The sequence below is a fragment of the Lygodium microphyllum genome, chromosome 17 (assembly GCF_053477565.2).
Source record: "Lygodium microphyllum isolate KBCC chromosome 17, Lygodium_microphyllum_v1.1.10, whole genome shotgun sequence".
Lineage (NCBI taxonomy): Eukaryota > Viridiplantae > Streptophyta > Polypodiopsida > Schizaeales > Lygodiaceae > Lygodium > Lygodium microphyllum.
In genome coordinates this window covers 126,866,783-126,887,663 of record NC_141151.1, presented here as the reverse complement: position 1 = coordinate 126,887,663, position 20,881 = coordinate 126,866,783, and positions in this window count along the sequence as shown.

Genomic DNA, 20,881 nt, shown 5'->3' with positions numbered 1-20,881 from the left:
AGTGCATCTGCAATCTTCTTCACCTTCATGTGGTAGTCGTTGATGCTCATACTTTCTCTTTGCACATTATGCAACTCTTGCTTGAGCTGCATTTTCCTGGCTTGCGTATTTGTGCTATACATTTTTGACAAAGTATCCCATGCCTCCTTTGGCGTACTTGCATCCTGAATATGCACAATCATAGAGTCTGAAATACTGATAGACAGCCAATACATAAATTTCCTGGCTCTCTCATGCCATGTTTTAAATGCCTGCATTTGTTGTTGATTGGGAACATCAGGAAGAACTGGTTCTTCTTCATTTCCTGCAACAAATTCCCAATATCCTTTTCCCATAAGGAAATTCGTCATTCTAAACTTCCATGCCTGGAAGTTGTTCTTGTCAAGCTTTTCAGTGACAATCTGTGAAAGAGAATCAGACGCCATTACAGAATACTGCAAGAAATTCTGTCACTGCAAAAAACACAGCTTCACCCTCACAAGGGCAAATCTGCAAAACTGGCGAAAGTGGTATTTGACCACACAGTCACTTCCTAGTGACGATTTTGCATAAACAGGAACCAAGGATGATTCTGAAACTCCCAATGTCTCTGCGCACAAGCATACGATGCAATTTCTACAGTAACTTTTCACCGACCTGTAGAATAGTGGTCGCACAGCATAAAACTGAGCCTTTTCTTGAGTGCGTGCAGAAAACTTCCGTCTGCAAAACAGGCCCCGAAATGGCCTCAAATAAAAAAAACAAGGTCGCCAAGGGCTAAAGCCCTTTCCCGCAACATATACTGCCCTCTTGCTTCACCGCGAAGGGCGTCTCAACCTGAGACAATGCACTCCTGCAATTTCCGGCTGTGCTACCTGCAGAGATCTGCTCCCAAAACAGGAAATGAAAGCAACACTGCTCCTCTTACCAGACCACCGCGAGCTTGGCTTGCTTTCTTGAGCTCCTTACCACGAACAAGGCTCTGATACCATGTCAAGATTGTGGGAGAGAAGGAAGGAGTCTCGCTTGAAGCTTTCTTGCTTGCACAATGGGGGAAGACACACAAGGGTGGAGGCTGAAAACAGTTTTCCTCTTCTTAGTTGTGTAAGCCAAAAGAACTCTCGTACAAAGAAATAGAAGAACCCTCTATATGGGTCTCAAACCAAACTCAACTAACTAAGGTGGCATACTAACTGAGCCACGAACTAGAGTAGATAAGGATAGCTATCATGTAGCTATTATTCAGGGGCGGTGTACCAACCGCGTTTGCAACTGACAAGTCGGTGACATAAATATACAACGGTCACCCTGGCGTATCACGAGTGGAGCTCGATATCTCAACAATTCCCTCTCCCTCTCCCTCTCTCATTTCCTCTCTCTCTTCCTCCCTCTCCCTCTCTCGTTTCCTCTCTCTCCCTCTCCCATTTTCTCCCTTTCTCTCTCTTTAATTTCCCTCTCTTTCTCCCTCTCCCTCTCCCTCATTTCTTCTCCCTCTCTCATTATATACAAATTATACAAAAAATAAATAAAAAAGAGAGAGAATACACTCTCCCTCCCTCTCGTTCTCTTAACAATTCAGCTCATGCTTATTGAGGTTCATCTAGCTCCCTTCACTTGGAGAGAGATTTTTCTTTGTGAATGCAAAGAAATGGGCTCATTGCTCATTGCTCAGGCATAAGATAAGGGAAACTTATATTTGGCAATCCTGGTTAGAAAGGAGTGCTTAGATTAAGGATACTAAAGAAGTGGATCCTTGCTTCAAACAAGAGAGATGGCAAAATGGTTTTCTATTCCCAACAAGAGCTGTTCAAATGATGAAGGGGTTAGGGGTATGTAAGGTGTTTTAATCTTTTGCAAGGCTATGTAACGGTGCTCTCCTCACCTTCCTAGGAAACCTTGTCCTTCTCTCTTTGGCTTATATATATATATATATATATATATGTATTCCCTTTTTTACCGAAAAAATGTATATATATGTATTCCCTTTTTACCGGAAAAATGTACAACAGATTTATTTGGAATCTGCGAATATACTTAATATAAGGTGGGATTCGGATAAAAAACACGTGACGTAGAAGTTACTGCCAGGTGGCACGGAGTGTGACATAAAGGTACGAAAAGACAAGTGACATTGTAATAATAATTTGTAAGTCCCGAGTCCCGAATGCTGACAGAAGGCCCGTGGAAAAGGCCGACATGTGACCTAACAGTACCCGCTGCGGACTTTGACACGTGTCACAAAGCCACATGCCACGAACGTACTAAAACACGCTAAAAGACATATACTAGCATGAGGAGAAATAAACGAAACTATTTCGGATGTACCCAGCTCGAGAAACAGTAGAAAAACCAACCACCGCTGTAGAAAAATCAAGAGCTATCCTAGCTTGCGCGATATAAAGTTCATACGTAAACTGACGGGTACATTCGTAAACAAAACGTTAACGTCGTCAAGAGCAGACACGCTTTCCACTAAAGTAGAAACGAAGGAGCTGGAATCTATCCTATATATCCTCACCCGTCTTCCGGCAATCGGGAATGTGCAGCTGCATGCGCGGAGTAAGGAGGATGAGACAATTATTGGGCGATATTGGTGGTGAGAGTGCGAGGATGGGGATCAGCCCTCAAATTTGAAGGGTTACCTAACTTTTCATTTAGAAGGTCTTAGAGGACCTGTCCTTTTCTTTTTGAAGAGTTTGGAAGGGCATATAATTATTTTTCTAAAATTCTTATCTTTTTTTTAAGGGTAATACATGTATCACCCTTCTCTAGAAGGGTAAAACCCCCTTTGAAGGGTGTTGCAACCTTCAAATTTTAGGCTTGATGGGGATCAGATGGTCATGGGGATCAGTTAATGTGGTTGCTATTATTATTATGGTGGTGGTGTGCGGCTTGCTGGGCGTAGCGAGCGGCCATGGCACCATGGGCAACCCCATCAGTCGCGTCTACAGGTGTCGCCTAGAGAATCCAGAGAGACCCACATCGGCAGCTTGCCAAGCGGCCGTGGCGCTGAGTGGGACTCAAGCCTTCTATGATTGGAATGAGGTCAACCTACCTGACGTAGCTGGCCGGCACCGCGAGCGCATTCCGGATGGCCAACTGTGCAGCGCCGGGAGGCACAAGTATCGGGGCCTCGACCTGGCACGCGCCGACTGGCTAGCCACCAACTTGTCATCCGGCGTCTCCTACACTTTCCTCTACAGGGTCACCGCCCGGCACTTGGGCTTCTTCGAGTTCTACGTCACCCGGGATGGCTACCAGCCTACCGAGCCGCTCACATGGGCAGACTTGGAAGACTCGCCGTTCATCAATTTCACCGACCCCACGGTTGCCGGCGACTTCTACGAGATCCCCGGCACCACGCCTGCCGGCAAGGTCGGCCGCCACCTCATCTACGTCATCTGGCAGCGCTCCGACAGCCCCGAGGCCTTCTACTCCTGCTCCGACGTCGACTTCGTCGATGCCGCCCTCTCTCTCCACTCCACCACGTAGGCCCTGCAGGTGTCGGCCCGACCAACACCTAGCAAGGGGCTACTACCGAGTGGCATGGCCATTTGTACTCTCTCTCTCTCTCTCTCTCTCTCTCTCTTAGGGGCAGTGCTCTCACGCATGGACTGCTCCTGTTATAATAACAACAATCAATATGTGCCTCTCGGTACTGTGTATAGAATTCTCGATCACTCACTCGCTTCATTCTCTCTTGCGCTTCTCTAGTCTCTCCATGAGGATCATTCCTCTCCGTCTCCCCCTCTTTCTCTCTCGCGTTGCCACGCATGGGCCCTGCCCGTATCAAAATGGAGGTACCAAAAGCGAGAGTATAACATGAGGTTCACTCAACTCACTCCTAAGTGAACACTACTTGAATTAATCAAGGAAAAATCTCAAGAATTTAATCTAGAGAACTCACCGATACACCAACTTTTTCCACATGAGCCACAAAAACATATTAGACACTCATGAGAAGAGGAGTCAACCTAGAGTTCATAAAGGGTGTAATGTTCAATAAAGCATAAAGATTTTCCATTAAAGAGTTCAACATGGGAGAGAGGATGCAACACGAACAAATAGTTTTCATACAAGTCTTTTCCCCACTTGTTTTGAGGACAAATGTAGTTTTTAGGGAGGAGAAATGTGACATCGTTTGGATTATGGATTTATGCTAAAGAAGGTCCTAAAACAGACACGACTTGTGGGGGTGCGTAGTGTTATAGATAGCAACCCATTGATATATTAGAATACTCTAGAGAAGGCACATGAAGTGCTAACATGATAAAGGGGCTCCCAATTAATGCATCCATGGAAGGGAGGATAAGAAGCATTCTATCATTTCTTACTCTAGCTCTAAAAATTTCTCAAGAATAGCTAAGAGGCTTGTAGAATAGTTCTGTTACAACTTTGTAAGATTGATAGAGCACCTGAGACTTTGAATTGTTGAGAGCTTTATTAATATCATAAGATATTTCTTGATGGCTAGAGCTCTCCTTATGAGCTCATCCATGAGTTTATGAAATTTTAACACTCCATAGTTGTTTTTTTTAATGAAGGTGTCGTTATCTCTTAGGGACATGAAGAGCTTTAAGCTTTGGTGATTTCAACTCGCCAATGCAAATGGTGCAAAATTACCATTGAGTACCATCTTCTCCCACATGGCCATCTTTTCCTCATCTTGCTACTGCATGTCAAAGAGTTTTTTGTTAGCATGTGTGTGAGAGTTGGTTTGCCTTGGGGTGTGTATATTTCTCTATTAAGGAGGAAGTTATGGATTGGTAATTCATTTACCTATTTATGAATGTAAACTTTTCCTTTTGAGGAAAGGTATGGACTTACCGAGTCCAACCCGAACATAGGTCTCGACCTATCAAGGATCAATCCTCTCGCTTCCCTTGATAGAGTGTTTTTAATTACCTAATTACCTACCACTTTAGCTTTGACATATAAAAACAAATGATTTGATTATCTCTTAGCACAAATTCGTTACATGTTTTTATGTCACGACACAAAAAAAGTGTAAAGTAATTCTTTCTCAATAGTTCCTTTGAGAAAAAATATATTTTTACAATGTTTTCTGTCCTAGCTGGATGTAATGTCAACCGTAAGGTATTATTATTTCCATGTTCAGCTCATGGACCAATATTTGAACTTCAAGAATACTATCTAGGTTCCAAAGGTAATTGACTATTCTTTGTAAGAGTCTAAGGAATTTGTGACTAGAGCCCTCTTAGTATCCTCACCTCCTCCTGCCAACTAGAGTTCCCTACGATAGGATCTTTCGTGTTATGATAGGTTTGTACTCACAGACACAAATTTAACAAAGACCCATTGAAGTAGGTTTTATTCAGACTCATCTTGGGGAGGTCCAACGCCATCAGAGAACACTGCCTCACTCGATGCCTCTGTGCCCATCAGAATACTGCCTCAACATCTGTGATTTGTACTCGGTTAACTATCTCTTAGCTTGATAATTTAGGAAAGATTAGTACCTAGTTTACAATCACAAATAGCTTACTTCAAATGCATTATACAGAAACTTTTCAACGAATTTGTTTTCAATGCAAATCCCTTTTCTAGAATAACAATATAAGGGCTAGACTTAGCGTAAGTGACCATATCTTCCAATTATTTCTCAAATTTTTCTCCCCGTTGGAATCTAGCCCAAGATAAACTTCAAGAAGGGTTTGTTTCTCCTAAACTTCTATTTTTTTAATGGAGAAACTCCAATTATATTCTTTTTCTTTTTCTTTATGTAGTTCTATGGGTCATTTTCTAATGATAAGTTGACATTCCTGGTTATTTTTATTATGAAAAGTATTTTTAACAAATTCATCTTTCGGAAAGTCTAGTATCTTCCTTTCATCCTATTTCCAATACATCTTGTACAAACCCAAATTATTCCTTGGAATTTCAGTTAAGAATTTCACTAGGATTTGTTGTATGCAGGAGATTAAAAAAAAGATCATATTCTTACGAATGTAGTTTTTTGTTTCCAGCCACTAGGATGATGATGTATTTGTTGACTTTAATATTTCAAATAATAATCAAATATGGTAGTTGGGGATTTATGATGAGCGCTTGATTGAGGTTGGTATTCGTAGCTTTGTTTGTAATCCTAATACTCACCATTTTGTTTTGTAATAGTCACACCCGCAATGTTATTAGTAGTTCCCGCTTCCACAACCTTCATAAATTTCTTATTTGAGACCATTGTCATTGATCACAATATTGTGAAGAAAACTTTTACAATAGAGCTTTGAGTCCTCAAGGTTGGATTGCAAGAGATGGTGATTATTAGAAATGAGGAGAAAATTGAGTCGAGCATAGATAATTTTAAGAGCCAACCTATACTTTCATGTTATAGAATATGTGGCGAAACTTCTATTTTAGACTTTTGAAAGTGTTGAGATTTGTTCTTTAAACTGAACCATGACCTGAATAGAATAAAGAGGAAGCAGAGAAGAAGTAGAAGAAACAAGATGCTAGACCAAAGAAACAACCAAGTTACAAGCTTGCTTTAGATACTAAGTTCGAAATAGATCTTAAAAGTGTATTAATAAAGGAGAGAATGTTGAATAGCAAGATTGAATTCACCTTAGGAGAGATTTTGGGAATTGTAAAGAGAGTTTCATGAAGAAATTATAGACATCATAAAGAGAAAGAAATATGCAACTCGGACTATAGAAGAGCCTCTCATGCAGGGTATCACAATTGAGGAGCTGACTAAGGAAAGCGACGATGAAATTCTTCTTGAGAGTGTTGCAGTATATCCAAAGATTGTGAAGAGTATATAAGTAGTGCACTATGCAGCGGATCATGTATATGTAATGATTACCTGCATTGTGGTATTCTCCTCTACCCGCAAAAGAGCCAAATTTTCACTAGGTTCCTCTATCCTACAAGATGACGGTGGTAGGAGAAAAAGCTCTTGCTTCCTGGTAGCGATGCTTTTTCTTCAAGATTTATTGATCTTTTAGTTGAGAGTTGTGTTTGTTTTCACAAAGTTGCAAAGATGTCTAGAGCTGCCAAGAAATATGAATGAAAAAAAGGAAAAAGCATTGAGAAGAGCAAGTCTATTGCAAGATGAGGAGTGCATTGATGGGATGTATGATGGGTTCTCTTATGCAAATACTATTACAGAGATTGAAGATATGTTGAAAACACAGGTACAAAGTGGTTCGAATTTTGTGCAAGTACATTCCCTAAATATGTACCATGAGATTGTTGATTTTATGCAACAACGAGGGTTGGGTGTTGAGTTTTCTCAACCAAAAGATTTATTTGCCTATGTATTTCAACAAAGAGAGAAGAAGGCTGAATTATCAGCCAACAGAGTTACAGGGGGATGAGTTATTTCAACCAAAAGACTTTTATGCTGATTCATTTTAGCATACAAAATTTGGGGCTATTTATATGTAGTCCAAAGAGACTATGAATGATTTATTTCAACTGATAGGGTTGGGTACTCCCCATTTGCAGCAAAAGTTGGGTTTACAAGAGAAATAGAGTGAAGCCAAGGTCCAAACCAAGTATAAAACAATTGACAAGAAAGCAGGGTTGTTACCTCCTAAAAATGATGAGAAAATGAAGAGGGTTGCCAAGCAACCGAATTTGAGGAACCCGAAAATTATTTTTCAATAAAGACATTAGCAAAATTGAAGACCAGGAATGGGGAGTTCTTGCTTCTTGCAAAGAGACAATGCTTTAAGGAGAATATGCTCACTACTGATGCAATGTTTAGAAAGATCAAAGCTACATCGACAATGAATGCAAAAGAGACACTAAAAGAGCATACTAATGGTACCTTGACTAAGAGTATTAATACTAAAATACTTGAGAATGTAGATGAAATGGATAAAGTGCATGTAGATGGTATAAACTCAAGATGATACAAAAGAACCGAACATTTTAATTGAGGGTGTTCATATGCAAGATGCAAAAGTTAGAGAGGAGAGAAAAAAAGACATTGTGACAATGTTTCTTGTACAAGACAAAGATACTTTCATAGGTGTTTTTCCCAAATTAATCACAGAGAGATATGCTATGGATTGCGAAGCTAGAGGGGGTGACGATACTCAACCTGTGATTTAGACATGAATGCTAAAACAAGGAGATGTATACATACTTATCTATGGATTTCAAGAGTTTCAACAACCTAAAAAAGAAATGATAGAATATTCAAGTGATTGTCTTTAAGAGGGCGACATATGTAGAATGATGAAGCAAGTTTTCAATCCTAGCAGACTCCATGTGTTGCTAAGTATGATATATAGGTTGTTTAGACCAAAAGAAAATGTATGGGATACATGAGGCCCATTTGACTTGGCTAAGCTTCCATGAACTTGTCATAGGGTGAAGCCTATCTGCTTGATGGAAAAATGAATCTCAGCGGTAATTGTAGTATCTCTATTTCAGCCTAGTCTCCTTCTTGGAACTTCAATTGTTCCTAGGTTCAAATTGATGGTTTATCAAGGTCTTAGGTTTCCTTTAGCCCTAACCTCCTTCTAAATTTATAAGTGTTTTCTATAAAAACTTCTTCAAAAGCTGCAAGAAAAGTTTCAAGAAAGGACTTACACAATGAGCATTCTAAAGCTATACCATAAAACCATCGTGTAATGTTACCTGACCTTCTTTTAGTTTCAAGAATTCTTTTTCCTTTGCAAGCATTGAGCCACCAGGCATGGGCTCAACTTCAAGAGGGGATGGTGTTTTAGTTGAACCAGGTGCTTAGTCTTGAAACCATATAAGACAAATAACTTAACATGCTAGCCAATTGTGTTTCAATATAAGACTTGTGGTAACCTTCCATGAAAATAACTTCCAACCTTTTCAACATTTACTACTATCTTGTTGTATGGATCAATGTCCATATCATAAATTGTGCCACAAGAAGCCATTTCTTGATGATAACGTGTACTCTTGATGCCCACTACCATTGCCTCTATGCTGCAAAACACCACCGATATGCAGGCAAGTGGTTTTACCATTGGGCCAATACAAAATACACCCGAGAATCTTAAATTCCAGAGTAAAAAACATGAATTTAGGAGGAAGCCATACTTATCTGCACTAGCGCTCAGCAATTTGAAACCACCCCAAGAAAATTTTGCTGCAATGATTGAAGTGGAATGATCATCTAATGTCTCGATCACATCAAAGTTTTCAAATTCAAAAAGCAAGTGTGCTCAGAGAAGTACTCTATTAGACAAAGTCTTCAATAGCACAAGACAATAAAAATATCTACCTCCAAAACATGAACTCTGAAAGTGAATTAAATGACGACCATGTTGACAAAGGAATGATAGACTATGAATGTAGAAGTCATAATACTTGCAAACATCATATATATGTATAAGACAGTCTCTACCATCAAATGCCAAAAGGGAAATTTGAATGGCATAAATGTCAACACTTGTGAGGGCCACAACTCCAAAGCTCAGAGTAAGAATCTCTGCATCATGCACTTCCTGCCAAGTATTACCACAAGTTCTAGAATAGTATCACCAACCACCTGTTAAATAATGTTGTTAAGTAGTGCCTTCCTAGCACCTTTAAGTCCAACTATGATGTTTACTGAAAATATAAACACATTTGATCAACCATTGCTTACCTTGAAGTTCACAATCTGAAGGGACTCTAGATCATATACATGAAGATTGCCATTTCGATCACCAGCTGCTAGATAATGGCCATCTAAGCTGACACTTAACAAATGAAAGCCCTTACATGAGTCTGAAGGATCACTTGACTTATTTGAAACTATCTTTGCTCCTAGTTCAACTCGCTTGTCTACAGAAGAATTATAAGAATAGGCTTGAGTAAGAGCCACATAGTGAGGTCTACTACCAAACTAATTTTGTGCAAAACATAGCATTGCAATGTCTTTCTTGAATGACTATTTTTCATCATGTGGATGACAATGATATCACAAGAATCTGACCACCTCTCTGTGCTTGCCAATCTCTTTGCCCCATCAAAGGTAACCAACAATGAAATAGATGTCTATACAAATGAAGATGCAACTGATTCTACAGTCAATCTTGTTGCCCCAATGCATGGTGGAGAAGAAGAAGTTGCAACACTGGATCCTGCTGATGAGGATGAAGTAGCCCTTCGTGTTGTTGTTACCCATGGCACAAATCTATGCCTTATTACTACTATTTTATTACTAGACGATGGCTAAGATAATTCTGTTTGTCCATGTTTATCAAAATCTGGGTAAACTTAAAATGTGTGAAGTGTGACAACCAAGAACAGGGGCATATCCATTACTGATCTGACCAAGATAACTCATAATTATCATTTCTTCTCAATTGCCCTCATGACACCCATGATGGCAGGATTTTCGCCTATTCCATTAGCATAAAGTCTATTGCTAATTAACATTCATTAGCTATTGATTGAGCTTCCATAATACCATTGTACAAGGTAAAACTGCTATAATGTCTATTACAACTATCCATAAACCTCAAATTATTTTAGCATCCTTATCTTTTGCTATCCTATTGAACACATGTTGCGCTTCTGAAAGCAATCTACATTGCATGTACCTATCCACAAGTGTGTTTCCCACGTAAAGCTCTTTGTCCCAATCCTTTCTACATACTTCAGCATGTAGATCTCTACCCACTTCCAAGGCCCCTATATAGTGCCAGAAGCTTTTATACCAAGAACCAAAGTCAATAGATCCAGAAGGACACATTCTAATTGCATTTGTTGGAAACACTTCAGTACCTCTTCATTGAGCCCATTTTCAGCATATCCTTTGATCAATATAGTCTAGGAATTTGCATCTCAAGCTGGAAGCTCATCAAATGCTTTTTGCCCTCCCTTTAGTTATGGAGCCACATCTGCCATACATGTCAATTAATGCATTGCTTATTGAGAGATTTTCCAATCTTGCCAGCCAGATTTTGGCATGGAATCACCGGCCCACTTCCAAGGCTCTAATGGTTCCAAGCTTTCAAGTAGAGAATGAAAGCTAGAGCATCTCTAGATACACCTTCCAGCTGCATCTGATCAAAATAGCTGAGGGCTTTATCACAATAGCCATGTTCAACACATCGTGCAAGTAGATCTATCTATAGGATAGCATCCTTAACTTGCAGTCTGTTAAATAGTTGACATGCTTCTCTGAGCAAGTTGCATTTGGCATACATATCCACTAGTGTGATGTTGACATGGAACTCTTGCTCCAAGCCTTTTTGAGTGATTTTTGCGTGTAGTTCTTAGCATGTTTCCACAATCCATATGGTTGCACAAGATCTCAAGCAGTAAACATATGTGACAACATTTTCATGCAATCCTTGGAGCTGCATCTGTTTGTAAGAATCCAATATTTCCTAATTGAGACCCTGTTCAGTATACCCTACAATGAGCATAGTCCAAGAAACCACATTTTGAACTGGTAGGATCTTGAAAACTTGGTGTGCTTCAGTGAGGGAGCCACATTTTCCATACATGTCCACTAGGGTTCCATACACATTACTTTCTGCATCCAATCCATGCTGGACGATATTAGTGAGTGTTTGCCTACCCACGGTAGCATCCTAGAGCTAAGAGCAGGCATTGCGTAGGGCCACATACATGAATTGACCACATTGTGCACAACGCAGGGGCATCTGGTGGTAGAGGTGGAAGGCATGGCGTAGTTGATGTAGGCAGAGATGAGGCAAGTCCACAAGTTCTTGGTGGGGGAGGGTAGGCCATGGAATACACGTTAGGCATCATGCAATTTCCCTGAGGTGGAAAGCGTAGCTACTAGGTAGTTGCTCTGAATAGGGTGACAATAGGTCTCTCCTTGTACCATTTGGAGCTCATTGTTACTAGATAGAGCTCTTTGTTTTACACATAGCTTTAGTTAGTTTCCTTTTTTATTTTTCTTTGTGCTACATATTTTGCCTAGATAGTTGTACCATCATACACATGATTGTAACTCATGGTCTCATAGGTCATTTTGGCCTTTTGTACATGTTAATATATCATTTCATTTCTCTCTCTCTCTCTCTCAAAATGCAACAATTGCAAATGAGCTCTTCCTTTGCCTCTTGGGTTGTAAACCCTTCCCTTACTAACACTCACTCACACTCCCTCCCTCAAGCACTCACAAGAAAGCAAGAGAAAAGAAGGAGAGACAGAAGAAGAGTCCACTTTGCCACACACCAAAGAATGAGATTCTCATTCACTTTTTGAGTTTATATAAAAGCCCTCATCCCATTGGGCACCCATCCCCTTTTTTACATGACCAGCCATCATGGCAAGATCCTCTTTTCCCATTCCCTTCTAGTTTCCCTTTCTGTTTACCCATGCCCTTCTACCCATTACAATTTTCACAGGAGGGAGCCCGATGCTCTTTTTCAAAAGTTTTATGGATGCCTTGGATTTTAAAAATCTACTTTTTTCTTTGACTTAGCCTTTGAGGTCGCCCTTGCACTTTCGGTCATTTCCCTTCTTGCTTCTTTTGTTGTGTCTAATTTCCTTTAGGGCCCCTCTTTTAGGTGACCCAACTTGCACTTTTCCACTTTTTTCACTTTCTTCTTGTGCTGAGGTTAACAAACTCAAATGCATTTGAAGCATCTCTCTCACTTAAATTTGGTTGTAGTAGAGATCTTTAGAAAATCAACATCATAACTCAAATACTATTAGAAGCAAAGTTATACTCAACATTTCTCAAGTAAAAGGATATACCTTGCTACTTCAATTCTTTTATTGCAAGCACCTCCTCCTAGTTTGAGATGCTCAATATTCTTGAAAGATCTTTGTTGATTTCGAATGACTAAACTAGCTTGTTTTCTTCTCCAATGAATGATTCTTCTACTCACAATCTTGTAGTTTTTGCAACAACTCATCTCTATATTTTGTTAGCAAGTGATTTTCCAATTTAAGAACATCATTCTCTACAATAAGATTAAACATATAGCCCAAAAATCCATTATAACCATCACCAATAAACCACATTAGTGAAGATCTATTATAAAAATAAGTACTATTTTTATAAGATCTTTACAGTATAATCTTCCATCCAACCAAATATCGATATTTTTTTTCTTCATATCGAAACACATGTTTCATGGACTCTCAAATAATTCTTTGTGTTGTTATTTCCGTGATTCATTCATACTTACATTGTAGCTCAACATTAAGGTGATAGAGATCTCTTTTACCAATGTTACAAGGATCATTGGATGATTGATCTATGGATAAATATCTAATTTGCAACTTTGAATAAGAATATTGTGTGAATTAAAAAAAGTCGAAGAATGAGTAAGTAACCAACAAGGAGAAAAAGAAGGAAAAGGGAGAATGAGGATGGAGGGAGGTAACAAGATGTCAAAATATTTGAGATTGAATATTCACTTTCACTTTTATAAAAACAAGGTAGGATCCTTATTAAATTAGTATTCATGATCTTTGTGATAGCCTAGTTTTTAGGTTTGATGTAAGCCCCACAAGAATGTTATGATAATGATCTTTTAAAAATTCTAGATATGTTTATTCATGAAAATATAAAATTTTTGAAAAACTCCAAAATAGTTATTATTTCCTAAAATATTTTATCTCTCCAAGATCTCCTGAAGCTATATTTTTACTTGCTACATTGCCAAAAGGTTGGGATACTTTTAGGAGATAAATTAGTAAGAATCATCCTATAGATGGACTAAAGACAATGAACATTGCTCTTACCATTCTTTATGAGAAATTCAATCATGAGAATGCCAATATTGTTAAAAATATCAATGCCCTTATAGTCTTTGGGCAAGAAGGAAGAGAAGTCTTGTGGTGTCAAGATTGAGAAACTCAAGATACTGTCTATTGACTTTGGTGATATGTTACTAACACCTAGAATCAATGATTCACACCTGATTGATTGTTTGGAATATGTCTCTTTTTATTAGATCATTGATTTGAGAGCATTGTTTCATGTTTCTCTACATAGGAGTGGTTCATCACATATGATGCATCAAGGAAAGTGAGTGTATATCTTGGAAACAACTATACATGTGACATCATTGACATTAAAGATATGTAGTTGAAATTCAAGAATGGATCTTCATTTATGTTGAAGAACGTACGAAATGTTTCCAAACTAGTGAATAGCTTGAGTAGCGCTAGACAAGTAGATGATATTGCTACTATGATGTGTTTGGTTATTCTTCTTGGTGAAATACCAAAGATTCTATTACCATATCTCATCGTTCCACAAATTCGGAATGTTGTATATGCTTCATGTTTCTAGTAGTATAGACCATATTGTACTTGTAATTGAGATGCCTAGTGTTTCTTTGTGGGATGATTGGTTAGGACATATGAGCCAAAATTTAATGAAGGCTCTTTCATGTTGTGGTTATACTCCCATCTTTAAATCCTATTTGTGAGCATTGTATATATTGTAAACAAACACATTTCTCAAATAAAAGGGTAGCACTTGTAAAAGTTAGTATTGTAGATAGTGACACTTGTGGCACTATGCCTACTTTTTCTTTAAGAGGTGCATCCTACTTTGTCACATTTACAAATGTGTTCTCACACACACTATAGATATACCCTCTTATAAGGAGAGATGATCTCCTTTTGGTGTCTCAAATTTTTGCAACATTAGTGGAGAATCAATGTGGCAAAAGGCTTATATACTATATAGAGATTGGTGAAGAGTATGTCTCCAAATTATTCAATTGCTTTTGTGATGAAAAATATATCAAAAGTAAGTTGAATACTCCATAAAATATTCCATTAAATGGCATTGTGGAAAGGTTAAACTCTACCATTCAAGAGAATATACATATCATGTTCTCCAATGCTAGATTGCTTAGTTGATTTTGGTAGAGGAGTGTTTATAGTACAATTCATTTTATTAATAGAGCATCAAATAAGGCTATAGATGAGAAGCTTCTTGTAGTGATTTGGTCTAGAGAGCGACTTTTACAAAGGCACCCTAGAGCCTTTTATTGTGAACAATATTATTGACATATTCCCAAAATGTTCTAGGATAAACTTTCTCTTACGTTTGTTTGGTCGAAATGGATATCAATATTACATTCGTGCATAGTGATCTTGAGGAAGACATTTACATGTGGTAGCTAGAAGATTTTGTTGAGAAGGGCAAGGAACATTTGGTGTCCACATTAAAGAAGATCCTTTATGGTCTTAAGTAGTCGCCAAGGGAGTGGTATACGAAGTAATATGCATTTATGCTTTCTCAAGGATATAAGTAATGTGAGATAGAAAATTGCCCCTATTGTAAGCAAGCTGTGGATGCTAGCTTTTTGATTCTCATTCTTTATGTGGATGATATACTAATTTCCAACAAAGAGGTCATGAGATAGCTACATTAAAGTCAAATTTGAATCCATAGTTTGAATGAAGGATCTAGGAGAAGCCAATCAAATTTTTGGCATGCACATTGTGCAAGTTAGAAGTAAATAATTTATCTTAGATTGAGTAGATTGGTAAGTTTCTTAAGCATCTCAATATGGAGAGGGGGAAAGTAGTGAGTAATCCATTGCCTCCATATGTGAAACTTGACTAAGAGGATTGTTCCAAATGAGATGCGAAATGGCTCAAATGAGTAAGGTGCCTTATTCCATAGCAGTGGTCGACATAATTTATGCAATCATACCTATTTCTATAGACACGGCTTTTCCAATGGGATTAACTAGTAGATGGCACATATCCAATCCTTGAAAGGAGCATTGGCAGTTGTGAAAGGAATCACGAGCCACTTGAATGGTACTAAGGATATGTGCATTTTCTTTGGGGAAAATTTCTAGTGTATATAGTTACATGCATATAGATTCTGTAGGTGATTTGGACAAAACAAAGTCTTATTCAAGCTATGTTTTTTTTAGTTTGGTGGTGCCATTTCATGGAAATCTCATTTGATGTCTACCACAAAGGTTGAGTATGTTGTAGCATTACAAGCTTAGAAATGGGCCATATGGCTTGCTTGTCTAGTAAAAGATTTCGGCATTACTATAGAGGTTCTAGTTTCTCATGTGATAGTTAGAGTGCTATTTGATTGGCACCAAATCCAATGTTTCATACAAAGACAAAGAATGTGATGTGAAGTATGCCTTCATAACTCATGTGCTTGAGGACAAGAAAATATGGATTGTTAAGCTTCACATATATGACAATCCTAGAGATCTTCTTGCAAAGGGCTTATCCTCTTAGCAATCTACACACTATCATGCATTGATGGGCACTGGGTAGACATGATTTTCAACCAGTATTTATATGTACATATATAGTTACATACATTATCCATCACTTACAAACACATTGAAGTTTAAGTGGAAGGTTGTTGGGGTTGAAATTCAATGTGCTTGTCCCATACATTACATGGATGGAGGACTTAGGGACAACTGGATATACACACACAATTTTTGTCTAGCCAGTGGTTGCATCACTAATTATAAGAAGACTATCTTCAAGTCTCTACACCAACCACCACCCCATGGTCGTTTTGCAAGCTAGATGTAAATAGATACCTAATGGTATACTTTTCGAACTACTTGGTATCCCATTGGGCTTTAATGTCACCATGAAACAAAGGTGGGATAGAAACTAAAAAACATGTTGAATATATGTAAAGGAATGCATACCAATCTCTATTCCAGAATCTTTGTTCAGATTCATTATTGATTACTAGCAATAGTCTATTTTTTGCTTGTTGGACCCCTTGTAAGCTTCATCTCAAAAAATAGCACTCACGGGTAAGAAACTTTTCTATGGGGAGGTAATGAGGATGGAAATAGAATTTTCAAAGTAGCTTCCCAAACCTGCACACTTCGCAATGCTAATGAAGGTGGTCATTATCTCCTAAATAGGTAAACCTTGGCAAAAGCTGGCTACCAAATGGACTATCGAGAGTTTCTCTTTAGAGGATTATTGCGCCACCTTAGTGAAGCTATCCATAAAATCTTGGCCCAACTTTTCTCTTTATGAAATCATGTTCAACAAAGCTCTTTTTACTCCTAAAGGATCCTCTCTAATTTGTGTTTCTGAAAGCTTGGATGGAATAAAAGCCCCCGCTTATCTTCCAGTTGATGAGCATTTCACAAATCTCTGATCTTTAAGAATACTCAATTTGGTTCAACCAAATCATAGGTATCATTCCCTCTAGCTATCTCACCAAGGCTCATAAGCCACACAAGCTTGGCTATAGGTATTGGAAAAGCATTCATTAAATTGTGTTTCAAAAGCAAAGGGACACTTCAAATAAGAAAAATATTGGGAACCCTTCTTGCAATGAGCTGATGAGGTTGTCTTCATAAACATGCTATCCTTTTGTGGTTGATTCTTCATAAAGCCATTTGGATAGCTAAGAAAGCTCTCCAATTTGGGAAGGGAAATGGAATATGCACAAGATGTAAAAAAAGATTTTGAAACTATTTTTTTCATACTTTCCTAGACTGTCCCCTTAACTCCAATTTTCCTTTAACAATTCAGCTCATGCTTATTGAGGTTCATCTAGCTCCCTTCACTTGGAGAAAGATTCTTCTTTGTGAATGCAAAGAAATGGGCTCATTGCTTAGGCATAAGATAGGGGAAACTTATCTTTGGCAATCCTGGTTAGAAAGGAGTGCTTAGATTTTTCAAGGATGGATTGATGGCCTTAGGCTCCTCATGATTCACAAGTGTTCCACAATAGCATGGTCTCTTTGGAAGTGCATCAAGGATACTAAAGAAGTGGATCCTTGCTTCAAAGAAGAGAGATGGCAAAATGGTTTTCTATTCCCAGCAAAAACTCCTCAAATGATGAAGGGGTTAGGGGTATGCAAGGTGTCTTAATCTTTTGCAAGGCTATGTAATGGTGCTCTCTTGAGTCCTCACCTCCCTAGAGACCTTGTCCTTCTCTCTTTGGCTTATATATATATATATATATATATATATATATATATACATATTCCCTTTTTACCAAAAAAATGTATAACAGATTTATTTGGAATCTGCAAATATACTTAACATAAGGTGGGACTCATATAAAAAACACGTGACATAGAGGTTCCTGCCAGGTGGCACGGAGTGTGACATAAAGGTGCAAAAAGACATGTGACGACATTGTAATAATAATTTGTAAGTCCCGAGTCCCAAATGCTGACAGAAAGGCCCGTGGAAAAGGCCAACATGTGCCACCTTTGCTTCATAGTCACATAAAAGCCCATAGGAATACCTAGCAACCTGAAAACTTTACCAGATTCTATTTCTTTGCAACCAGATTCTATCAGCCACCTGGGAGAGGGACTTATTAGGGTTTTAATTCCTATCTTTTGAGGATTTATGATTGACCCTGAAGCTCTCAACAATATATTTTCTTGCATGCTGGAAACCCTCAAAGACAGGGATGAAACAACTCGAGAGGTTGGGCATAAATTTCTTAAGGAGTGGGGATGGGGATAAATTCAAGATACCTAAAGTATCTTGGAAGATATGTACAACACCCAAAAAGTGGTCTTTCTAATCTTCATAGCATGGCTGAAAAGCTAGCAGCTAAGTGGATTGCAAGAAGCCTGAACAGAGAGAAGGAAGATTGGATAAACCTTCTGCATGCCGCAACCAAACATTTCCAAGTGTCAATATGCTCCAAGTGGAAGGGACTTGATCCTCTAACAGTAGCAATAAGCCCTATAAATATAAAAACCAAAAATTGTTCTCAACTAGCCAAAGGGATTTGGGAAGCCTGGTTCAAATACAAGGGTCTCCTTAGGCCTTCTTCCCAAATCAATCTCACACTCCCTTGGAGCTCCAAAGGTTCTATTTGGTTTAGCTTCTTTCATGGAGCAATAGAAGACCAAGAGGCTAATCTGGCCTATAAACTATATAAAAAGGGGATTAAAACTTGGGGTGACATATGGGACTATAAAGACAAAAACTGGATTCAAGAGGAAAAGATGGGTGAACTATTTAACCTCAAACAACATGAAATTGATTTTTTAAGGGGAAGGAAAATGTTATGGGACCAACATAGAGCAAAAGGAATAAATCTCAACCAACAATTCAACCACAGAGGGGTGTGTTTGCAAGGAGACAAGTCACTACTTCCACTGCCTGATCTTAAGATAAACAATGCTTAACTGTGCTACAAACTTAATGCTAGATGGCATATTAAGTGGAATGTAGATCAATGGAACTACAGATTCAACAACCTGTGGTTTGCCTCTATCCAGCCTAAAATTTCTTGTCTAATGTGTTTGATCACGGTGAAAGGCCTTTGGACCAATGAGAGGGCTCTGAAAGTTGGCATAGGAAATGGAATATGCCAAAGGTGTGGTATCCAGGTAGAATCTATCCCTCATTTGTTTCTTAATTGCTCTCAGAATACTAACATATTTCATTTACTACAGGTTTTAATCTTGAAGTGGCACCCCACTAAGATCACTTGGAAAGAATTATTGTTAGGGGAAATTTATGGTGTACCCCCCTGCCTGGAATTGGCTGAGAAGTCTCTATTTATGGAACATATGTATATGCAGGAATAAAATGGTATTTGAAAAGCAATTTGCTGATCCTCTCTGGGGTTTTAAGTCTGATTTTCTTTTGCAAGATGAAATTGAGGTAAAGAAGACCATTCAACAATGTTAAGACATCAAGAAAGAAGTTCAGGAGATGGAGGTGGCAGCCATGTTTGTAGAAATTAAAAAAAAGGTTGCATAATAGAATCATGAAGAATGAAGAGAAGACACCTTCTCTGGGGACTGCAGTAATAGAACTAAGTTTAGGAAAATAGAAGAAAAGCTAGCTCATGCTTTTTTGGACTTGTTCAATGATAAAGATATGGTCTTTTTTGATCGAGGTTGCTCCCCTGTAATGGAGCCTGAACTTCTACATATCTTGTAAATTTTCCTTTTAATACATACTTAAAGCTTCCTACGGAAAAAAGAAAAGGTCGACATGTAACCTAAAAGTACCCGCTGCGGACTTTGACACGTGTCACAAAGGCACATGCCACGAACGTACTAAAACATGCTAAAAGACATAAAAGTACTACCATGAGGAGAAATAAACGAAACTATTTCGGACGTACCTAGCTCAAGAAACAGTAGAAAAACCAACCACCGCTGTAGGAAAATCAAGAGCTATCCACTAAACTAGAAACGAAGGAGCTAGAATCTATCCTATATATCCTCACCCGTCTTTCGGCAATCCAGAATGTGCAGCTGCATGCGCCGAATAAGGAGGATGAGAAAATTATTGGGCGATATTGGTGGTAAGAGTGCGAGGATGGGGATCAGATGGTCATGGGGATCAGTTAATGTGGCTGCTATTATTATTATGGTGGTGGTGTGCGGCCTGCTGGGCATAGCGAGCGGCCATGGCACCATGGGCGACCCCATCAGTCGCACCTACAGGTGTCGCCTAGAGAATCCAGAGAGACCCACATCGGCAGCTTGCTAAGTGGCCGTGGCGCTCAGTGGGACTCAAGCCTTCTATGATTGGAATGAGGTCAACCTGCCTGACGCAGAGGTACCAAAAGCGAGAGTATAACATGAGGTTCATTCAACTCACTTGTAAGTGAACACTACTTGAATTATTCAAGGAAAAATCTCAAGAAGTTAATCTGAAGAACTCACCGATACACCAACTTTTTCCACATGAGCCACAAAAACATATTAGACACTCATGAGAAGAGCAGGCAACCTAGAGTTCATAAAGGGTGTAATGTTGAATTAAGCATAAAGATTTTCCATTAAAGAGTTCAACATGGGAGAGAGGATGCAACACGAATGAATAGTTTTCACACAATTCTTTCCCCCACTTGTTTTGAGGACAAATGTAGTTTTTAGGGAGGAGAAATGTGACATCGTTTGGATTATGGATTTCTGCTAAAGAAGGTCCTAAAACAAACACTACTTGTGGGGGTACGTAGGTTATAGATAGCAACCCATTGATATATTAGAATACTCTAGAGAAG